The sequence below is a fragment of the Thalassophryne amazonica genome, chromosome 1, assembly GCF_902500255.1.
Source record: "Thalassophryne amazonica chromosome 1, fThaAma1.1, whole genome shotgun sequence".
Lineage (NCBI taxonomy): Eukaryota > Metazoa > Chordata > Actinopteri > Batrachoidiformes > Batrachoididae > Thalassophryne > Thalassophryne amazonica.
The window spans coordinates 113499278-113510199 of record NC_047103.1 but is presented as its reverse complement, the minus strand read 5'-3'; positions in this window follow the sequence as shown (position 1 = coordinate 113510199).

The window sequence follows — 10922 nt, the reverse complement described above, 5'->3', positions numbered from 1 at the left end:
TGCTTCATTGCCTTTGTTAGTAAAATAAATTAATTTTTGTGTTTCAACAACATAATTAAACATCCCTGAGAGGCACGTAAGAAGAGAAGGCTCTGTTAGTAGTCATAATGTAATCATTTTGTAAGCCACTGCATGTGAAGCAAGCTTCCTGTTCAGTAGACAGAAATGGATGCAATATCTACCAAATTGTGGTCCTTAAACCCTACATCCGGAACAGTGCAGTAAGAATAATCTTCTTCTGCTACTTGCTTGATGTCAGCACTCTGTCTTTATGTCTGTAAGACAATCCTGCAGTTTAGCTAATTGGTGTGTGTCCTCTGGCTTCATGGATAGATAAAGCTGGGTATCATCTGCGTAACAATGAAAATTTAAGCAATGCCGTCTAATAATACTGCCTAAGGGAAGCATGTAAAAGTGAATATAATTCACTATAATTATCTTATCTGAGCTAAGCACTAAGTCAGACAAAAGGTCTGAATATTCACAGAGAAACTCACAGTAACGACCAGGTGGACGATAGGTAATAACAAATAAAACTGGTTTTTGGGACTTCCAATTTGGATGGACAAGACTAAGAGTCAAGCTTTCAAATGAATTAAAGCTCTGTCTGGGTTTTGGATTAATTAATAAGCTGGAATGGAAGATTGCTGCTAATCCTCCGCCTCGGCCCGTGCTACGAGCGTTCTGGCAGTTAGTGTGACTCGGGGATGTTGACTCATTTAAACTAACATATTCATCCTGCTGTAACCAGGTTTCTGTAAGGCAGAATAAATCAATATGTTGATCAATTATTATATCATTTACTAACAGGGACTTAGAAGAGAGAGAGACCTAATGTTTAATAGACCACATTTAACTGTTTTAGTCTGTGGTGCAGTTGAAGGTGCTATATTATTTTTTCTTTTTGAATTTTTATGCTTAAATAGATTTTTACTGGTTATTGGTGGTCTGGGAGCAGGCACCGTCTCTACGGGGATGGAGTAATGAGGGGATGGCAGGGGGAGAGAAGCTGCAGAGAGGTGTGTAAGACTACAACTCTGCTTCCTGGTCCCAACCCTGGATAGTCACGGTTTGGAGGGTTTAAGAAAATTGGCCAGATTTCTAGAAATGAGAGCTGCTCCATCCAAAGTGGGATGGATGCCGTCTCTCCTAACAAGACCAGGTTTTCCCCAGAAGCTTTGCCAATTATCTATGAAGCCCACCTCATTTTTTGGACACCACTCAGACAGCCAGCAATTCAAGGAGAACATGCAGCTAAACATGTCACTCCCAGTCCGATTGGGGAGGGGCCCAGAGAAAACTACAGAGTCTGACATTGTTTTTGCAAAGTTACACACCGATTCAATGTTAATTTTAGTGATCTCCGATTGGCATAACCGGGTGTCATTACTGCCTACAATCTTACCAAATTTACGCTTAGCCTTAGCCAGCAGTTTCAAATTTCCTTCAATGTCACCTGCTCTGGCCCCCGGAAGACAATTGACTATGGTTGCTGGTGTCGCTAACTTCACATTTCTCAAAACAGAGTCGCCAATAACCAGAGTTTGATCCTCAGCGGGTGTGTCGCCGAGTGGGGAAAAACGGTTAGAAATGTGAACGGGTTGGCGGTGTACACGGGGCTTCTGTTTAGGGCTACGCTTCCTCCTCACAGTCACCCAGTCGGCCTGTTCGGGATCTGCTGGAAGGGAACTAACGGCGGCTAAGCTACCTTGGTCCGCACCGACTACAGAGGCCTGGCTAGCTGTAGAATTTTCCACGGTACGGAGCCGAGTCTCCAATTTGCCCAGCCTGGCCTCCAAAGCTACGAATAAGCTACAGTTATTACAAGTACCATTACTGCTAAAGGAGGCCGAGGAATAACTAAACATTTCACACCCAGAGCAGAAAAGTGCGGGAGAGACAGGAGAAGCTGCCATGCTAAATCGGCTAAGAGCTAGTAGCTGCGCTAAGCTAGCGGATTCCTAAAAACACACAAAGTGAATAATGTGTAAATAATTTAGAGGTGATTCAGCAGAGGGAGTGCTTTAGTTAAGGCACGTGAAGATGTGAAACAAATCGTTATCTAGTTATCTAGATCAATCTAACTGCGCAGATTAAACAGCTAACAGATACAGCAAAGCACCGCTGTGCTCCGGAACAGGAAGTGATACAATACCGCAGTGAGAGCCAACCACCAGTAGAGGCCAAAAAGAGGAAAAAATACAGTGAATTAAACAGATACAGAATGACAGACAAGGTCTCAGACATTATGGTTCGCTTTGAGAGGAGGTGCAAAGGTCACAGTCTGTTGAAAATCAGTTGAGTTGAATACAAGTGTAACAACCTCATGGCCCAGACACACGGCATACACCAATTCCTGAAGGAAGGGAAAAATTTTAAAAAAATCACAATTTGTTGAGAAAAGGTGGACAAACAAGCTGTATCACCGGACAGCCTGCGAATCAAGATCGCAAAAGGGACGAAAAATGAACAAAAGTAAACCAAAGCTAACGCTGTTCTCCACACTTGAAACGAAACACACCTGGAACCACAGCTGGAGCAGTGTGTGTCTGCATCTCTGGGTTCCAGGACTCGGCGCTGGGATGGAGCTTATAGTGCCTAAGTCCTGGAGAAAGTGCAAACAGAAGCACTATGGAGATCTGTACGCACGTCGGTGGACCCACTTGCTCTGGTTCCTCGTCCAGAACAAAAGAGGGATCATCTCCTTTATCATCAGAGCCCTCACTGTCTGACGACATGCTATGTCTTGATCCAATAAAAAAAAAAAAAGCTGGTGTGCCGTGGTCACTGCTCTATCACTCTATTACCTTTTCTGTAAGTCCCTTTGGCTGCTCCCTTGTTTGCACTCGGGGTCGCCACAGCAAATCCAAGGTGGATCTGCATGTTGAATTGGCACAAGTTTTACGCCGGATGCCCTTCCTGATGCAACTCCACATTACATGGAGAAATGTGGCAGGGGTGGGATTTGAACCCGGAACCTTCTGAACTGAAACCAAGTGCATTAACTACTTGGCCACCACCCCTGCTACTCTATTACCTTACTAAGCCATATATATTGATTTATAACAGAAAACTGTCAAATGGGGAATTGGGGAAAAGGGGAATAAGTGTAAAGATGATTGAATATATCAGAGCAGTAAAATCATCACTCCATGTCAATCAGCACATTGACTCCCCATGTGCGGTTATTTCCACGAGCTGCCACTGATCCACAATGTGAATTCTGCTTTCCAGAACAGCTCTTTATATAATCATCTGAATCATCTACCTGTTGCCACATGTACAGAAGGGCTGGTTTGTGATTCCTACACTCATATTATTATATTTAATAAAAAATAATAAGCGCACGCAGGAGGCGATGGCTGCTGCTGACACTGCTGCTGACACTGCGTTCCAGTACCATCAGAAATTACACAACTTTTTTGTTGTTTCAAATTCAGCAGTTGCTTTTGGCAAAATTATTAACTGTATCCACACAAAAGATTAATTCTGGACTATATAAGATGCCTGAACCCAGTGAAGCTGACCTCTCACCCAGATAGCAAAAATTCCAAGCAAACAGGCTGAGTTTACCCTGTAATTTGCAGTGGTACATGAACACAGCAGCAGCAGCGCTCAGAAACGGCTTTTGCAGATGTATGACATTCACCTGGTCGAACAAATCCAAACTAAATGCTTTCATTCAAATTTTTCAACAGTTTAAAAATTCTGATGAAGCGCCACCTACAGGAATGAAGCTGCACAGGTTAAACAATGCCAATGAAAGTCCAGATTTCTTGTTTCGTTTGGGCTTGGTTGCCATTCGCTAAGTGCCGTGTGACTGGGCCTTTAATAACATGCCTAAGGGCCCCTTCACACATAACACGAGTTTACTAGTGCATGAAGGAGGAATTGCATGCTAATTCAAAAAAATCTGAGCTGCCTCCAATGCCTCATACACATGTCGCTACTGTCTCTAATGCCTCGTACAACTGTTGGTACAACTATTTGCGCACACCAGCAGCTGAAAGACAGAGTGTGCCCTGTGAGAGCCCATTCGATCCCTCTCACGGCAGATGTTGGCCAAATTCCAGGTGACACACATGAACATCTAACACCGTTCACTTGACACTCAGAAAATGTGTGGCCATTGGTGCTGTTAGCACGAAATAGTCAGCAGACAATCACTTTAGAGGTGGATGTAAAATCTGTCTAAGTGCCACCACGACTGTGAAGTTGCCAAGTACAGATGTGGTGTGCTAGAGTGTCGACTCCCCCCACAAGACGTGTGTGTGTGTTTTGTGTGCCACCCACCCCCCGCAGGCGAGGCGCCTCTCATCTGATCACAGAGTGACATCTTGGTCTGTGCGCTGAAAGGACAGGTGGCATGGCTGTTGACATCTCTGGTCCTGGATGTCGCAGCTGCAGAACATGTACTGTGTTTTGACAACGACGTGTGTGTGTGTGTATGCTTACTGTCCTCACGTGGAAATACATAAAAACATATATTTCTGTTGCGATGGGCTGGAGAGTGATGTGGTGATATGGACCGTCAGATCATAACACGCAGCGGGCAATCTGAATGTCATGTCACCCACGTGAGCTCTGTTCCACATGACGTGATGTCTGTCTTGCAGCACGCCATCCACAAGACACGCATGCAGGGCTGGCTGGACATGCCGGATTCAGCAGATATGGTCGTGATAAGAGCGCTCTTCTTCTCATTCATGTCATTTCATGACTGTACGTCTGTGACCATGGGTCATCTAAAGAGGAACAGACAGATCATACTTGTATTGTCCGCTTGATAAGAGGGATTCAATAAAATGCATTGTTTTTTATGGTGAGTGGTTTTATTTTATTTTAAATACATCCATCTTGTTGATTTCAGGTATTTTTCTGCACTTTTTACAGGCCAGTGATGGTAGCACAGTGTTAAAGTTTCTGGCTGGCAATCAGCACTTTGTAAATTACAGGTTTGAACCCTGTGGGTGGCATGTATTTTTTTTTTTCACAGCAGCTGCGAGATGTGGTTACACATGCTCCAGCTACTCACATTGTGTTCCCACTGTGATGGTGTCGTTCACACTTGTGCATGACACCGTCGCAGCTGGATCGTTCATGCCTGCCTGTTGGCTCGATGTTTTCGTGGTTCGCTCATATGAGCTGTTCTGCTGTGATTCGCCCTGATTTGTACTTACTCGTACTAGGTGGAAAGGGGCCCTCCCTTACCAAAAAATAGTACTGCTGAGTCAAGGAAATTTATTAATTTTTCTCACAGAAAAAGTGATTCCTTTGCACCCTGACAATCCACCGTATGCCCACGCACAACTGTGTAATCCTGTTAGACACGACGAAACACAACACTCCATCATTTCAAGAAATTGGTTTTCATCTTTGAGGTTAAGGGGTGGCTTTCATGCATCCTCCAAGCTCGATTACTAATTGATCTTGTTTTACATTGCAAATGAGCCATTCATATTGCTGTTGGCTCTCCCTCAAAGGGAGGGTGCACTGGTCTTATCCAGCTGCTGCAGGAATTGATTAGCATTGCACAGAGACTGAGTCTTGGCAGCGTCTGACATAACCATGCAAATATGAATGAATAGCTAATGTATCATGGGGAGAATATTTGTTTTGTCTCATGTTGGGGATTTCCAAGGGGAATGTTTTTCAGGATGGCAAATACTGCAGGTCCTCATCTCTTCTATTTTAGAAAGAAAAAAATACACCTCTCAAGAAGTGTGTAGCAGAGCGATGCAAATGCAAAATGCACAGTGTTTCGTCATTTTTGCTGAGAGTAATTGGACCTGCACTCAGTCGTGTGTACGATATCATCAGTGTCCAGCATCAGCAACAGAGAAGGACAGCAAAGCACAGCACTTTCAATTTTTCATTTGGTTTGGCTGTATCATTACAACAAAGCCTCAGACCTCCAGGCACCCATCTCGCATGCAGCTTGTTCCAGTCAAATGACGTGCTCTGTCGTCCTGCCATATTGAGCCGGAAGGCGCACATGCTGGTTTCTCTAGTCATCATGAGCCAGCAGGGCCTTGGGTGTGAGGCTCTTACAGGTTGTGTAATGCCTGAATAAAAGCCTGTGCACCTCGTTATCATATCATGCACCTGGAGGTGCTGAGAGGCCACTCAACCGTGGTTGTTGACAGTGGTCACATTCAGCTGCCAGTCTGTGGGGGAAAGATACTTGAGCCATCTCAGCTCCTGCCGCCTGAATAGCTCATTGATAACATGTATGTATGTATGTCACTTGCATTCCTGAAAATTCATGTCCTAAACCTCATGTTCCCCACACGATGTTCCCAATCCAAGCATAAAAGAAAATTGTTCTTGGCCTCAAAACGCTGGCAAGCAAAGTCTGTGCAGTTTTATATCTATTCTGAAATCCCATTTTTTCCATTTGCCTTTACATGATGTAACACTTTCTCTCTTCTTTTAATGATCTTGTTTGAATTGCCTTTGCTCGTATTATTAATTATAGTTTTACATGGCATTTTTTATTTGCTGGTGAGGAGGAAGTGGCATGTGTTATTTTATATGATAGCAGTCTGCATTTATTTAATTCAGTTCAGTAACATAAACTTACAATGATTAAATTTGCTCAGAGGAAGAACTGACGTTCTTCACACTGACTGCACTTTCCATACAAAAGAAAAGTTTTATTCACTATCTGATTCAGCTTTTCATGTTTGACATCAGCATTGAAGAGAAGAAAAAAACAGTTCTTAATTTTGATGTTTGAAAAAAGGTTTATTTTAAAAATGTTGACTGATAGTGGCAGCACTGTGGTTTAGATATTTGTGTAGTTGCTGCACAGTGAGAAGGTCCCAGGTTTGATGTGGTCTTCTGATGTGGTCTTTTTCTGTTTGAAGTTTGCATGTTGTCCCTGTATTTATGTGGAGGAGATTGAATTTTGATTAGTTCTTTTAGACTGAAGGTACAAATGGACTAATGTCATCAAGATTTGTCCCTGGTGCACCTTGCACAGTGTGAGCCTCGCCATCCAGTCATTTCTTCAAAACTGTTCAATAGGCATGTCCTGAAATTTAGTTCACACATTTTTCTGGCAGCCTACCTGGTCACTGAAGTGAGCCCGCATTAATGGACCCTCCTTGCAGTTCCAAGAGCCTCAAGAACAATCTTAATAAAGAAATTAAAGAATTAAGGTCGCTTAAATTATTTAAAAAACATATTAAATTAGATGTATTAAGTAAGTATGAAACTATGAAGTAAGTCAGTGGGCTGCAAGAAAGTCAAAAAAAAAAAAAAGTAAACTTAATAATGTTTGGAGTGTCTTAAGTTTAAATGTAACCTGTCAGTGATGTAATCTATTAATTAATGGTCATAATTATGAAATGGGTCAGTGGTATGTGACAAGTTAAAGAAATGCAATCTGTTAAATAATGTTGACTATGATGCTGTATATTGAAAGATTGTATTGTTAAAAGGGGCAGAAATCATAAGACTTGTTCTTCTTTCTGCTCCTTTTCATTCTGGTATTGTGGTGCTTTTGTTTTTTGCTTTTCTGTTTTTCTTTTAAATGAATGAAATAAATATAAAAAAAAAAAAAAAAAAAAAAAAGAAGGAGAAAAAGTCTTCACGGTGTACTTGTAAATTAATTGTCAAAACACTGTTGAATAACTTTTTTCTAGAATTTTAGATAAAGACTCTTTGAGAGGCTGCTGACAAGCAGAAAAAAAAAAAAAAATCATTGTCTTTGAATCATTCTAAGGATCCCCCAAAGTGGTGGTGGTGGTGGGTGGGAGTTGATTTTTCACAATGTTCAATTAATTACAGAAAATATGTTTAGAGAATTTTTATGAATTTGGGCACTAACAATCTTCTGGGGACTGTCGTCATGGAAAAATTGGAGGCTCTAAGTTAATTCCTGTGGACCCCCTAAAGCCTCTCCCATTCTCCAAAAGGGGGGTAGATGCTGTTTTTCCACACTGTTTTATAGAAAATCTGTTAATAGTATTTTTTTCTGAAAGACCATTCAAATGTTGTTCAAAGTGTAAAGTGCCCTTCCACAACAGGATGGAACCCACATATCTCCTCCTGAATCTGAGTTTTGACTAACAATCTAAGTGTCCTCTCTTGTACCATGACATAGGCTTTGCCAGGGAGGCTGTGAAGTGTGATGCCTCTGTTATTGGACTAGACTCTCTGGTTCACTTTTTAAAGATGGTCACCAACACCCCAGCCCAACATCCAGGCTAAATCTGGTCCACCCCTGGCAGCCACCAAGGAGGTTTTAGACTTCCTCAGTGATTTCTGCAAGGGAGATGGCATCAGATCTGTCCAAGTCTTCAGTCCCTGCCTCCTCAAAGGAATGCATGCCAGTAGGGTTGAGAGATCCTAAAGGTGTTCTTTCCACAGCTTAACAATATCCTCAGTCTAGTTTAGCAGCTGTTCTACCAATCCCTAATGTGCAAACTGAGCACTACAACTAAGAGCTAGAGCTGGTTCTTCATTACCTTGTCTCACCTCAGCTCTTGTTATGGGCAGATAACCTAGTTTGTGTTGACTGCACTCACAACTGACATTATGGACAATAAATTATGTTTTTAACTCGTTCATAACTAATTCATCACACTTATATACTTGATGACCATTTCATGAGATACACCTTGCTAGTAATGGACCACCTTGCCTACAGAGCCTGCCTTACTTCTTCATGACAAAGATTGAACAAGATTTCCCAGATATTTTTTTTCACACTGTTATGCTCCAGGCATGTCCATCTGGGAGGAGACCCTGGGGAAGACCCAGGACAAGGTTGAGAGATTATATCTCCACACTAGCCCAGGAAAGGGATGTTTGGGGTCTCCTGTTGTCTCTGATCCCGGATAAGCTGGTGAAGATGAGTGAGTGATGAGTGGGTGTGGTATTATAGCACCAGGCAGTTGCCGTACCATTACACCTCCACTGCCAGCCTGAATTGTCAGTACAAGGCAACACTGATCGATGCTTTCATATGCATATTTTTACACAAAATTCTGACCTTTAAGATCTGAAAGTCACAAAAGAAATCAAGAGTCATTAGACCAGGCAGGTTTTCCCATCTTCCATTGTCCAACTTTTGTGAGTCCATTCCCACTGTGGTCTCAGTTTCCAGTTCTTAACTGAGAAGAGTGTCACCTGGTGTGATCATCTGTCATGGACCTGGACCCAAAAAGGTTGGACAAAAATGCAAGACTCTCTCTGGAGCATTGTGAATAAAAAGAATTTTACTGGGTATTCAAGCAAGGTCAGTACACAGGAAGGCAAGCCAAAATCAGCAACAGTCAGAGGTGTCAAATCCAGCTTCAGAAAGTAAAGGTCCAGCCACATATTTGTTCCATCTTCCCAATAAACCAGCTGATAGTAATTTGTTCAGCTCTTCAGGCAGGTGGATGAGCTCATTATTGAGATCACCTGTTTTAGGTGCACAGGTAGAAGCAACACATGGGAGAGTTTTTATTTTCTGAAGCCGGATTTGACACCTCTGGCAACAGTTTCCAAAACATGAGATGAAAGCGAGGTCAAAAACAGGCAAGAGTTCAAAAACACAGCTAAGCAAAACAGACAAGATCAAGAGCTAGGTATGAAAGGCTAGAAGGATGACACAAAGGAACAATGCAGTGGCGAGGCATGGGTGTGAACAGGGGGCTTAAATTACCAGTGATTAGGGAAAATGAGGAACAGGTGTGGAGGACAACCAGGAAAAGCATGTGACAAACAAGGGGAACAAAACACCCAAATCCCAACCACCTGACAAGAGAGTGCAGTTAACAAAACAGTAAGCAGACCACCACCAGATCATAATAACCAGACATAGCATGAATATAATGATCAAACATAACCACCCAACATGACATCATCTGCTGATGTTGCCCTTCTGCATCATATTTTTACGTGTTGTGTATTCAAAGACACTCTTCTGCATGCATTAGGTGTAACAAGTGTGTATTTGAGTTATTAATGACATTCTATCATCTGGAACCAGGCTTTCCAATTTTCTGTGGCATTTGCATCAACAAGCTGCTTTTGCCCATTCATTCATTCATTTTCTATACCCACTTACTCCAGTGAGGGATTATGGCAGTAATCCCTTGCCACCGTCTATCTCAGCCACTTTTACCCAGAGACCAGATATTTATTTCTTTTGGAATTGCAGGTGATCAGTAGTTTCTGAAAACTAAAACCAACGTATTTGGCACTAACAACTTTGCTATGTTCACCATCACTTAAATCACATTTCTTCTCCATTCTGTTGTTTGGTTCTAATAGGTGATCCTCTTTAATACTGTGCACATGTAATCTGTGTCTCTCATGGTGCTCGAACTCAGTCACTGGTGAGATTTACTCTCTGCACAGCATCTCCTACTAAGCATAGTTAAACATGCAAGACTTGTTTAACTTTATATGAATTTCTGGAAACTTATGAACATTTTCTCTATTTAATCATATTAGGCAAATAATTGTGATTTTCTGTTTCAGTAACTGCTGATTTGAGACTGAACTGCTTATGTTCATTCAGTCTAATATTAAAAGCATAAATATGAATATTCAGTTCTTTACATTCAGTATTTTTTTTTTTCTATACACTACTTCTAGGGGAGGTGATGGTCTAGTGGTTAAGGCGTTGGGTTTGAGACCAGAAGGTCCTTGGTTCAAATCCCAGCCTGACTGGAAAATCACTAAGGGCCCTTGGACAAGGTCTTTAATCCCCTATTGCTCCTGGTGTGTAGTGAGCGCCTTGTATGGCAGCACCCTCACATCAGGGTGAATGTGAGGCATTATTTGTTAAGCGCTTTGAGCATCTGATGCAGATGGAAAAGCACAATATATATATTTTTGCATAGTTAACATCCTGGTCCTTGTGGGGAGTGTAAATTCATGGACAACACCAGGTTACATTCGATGAACTAAAAAAATTATTT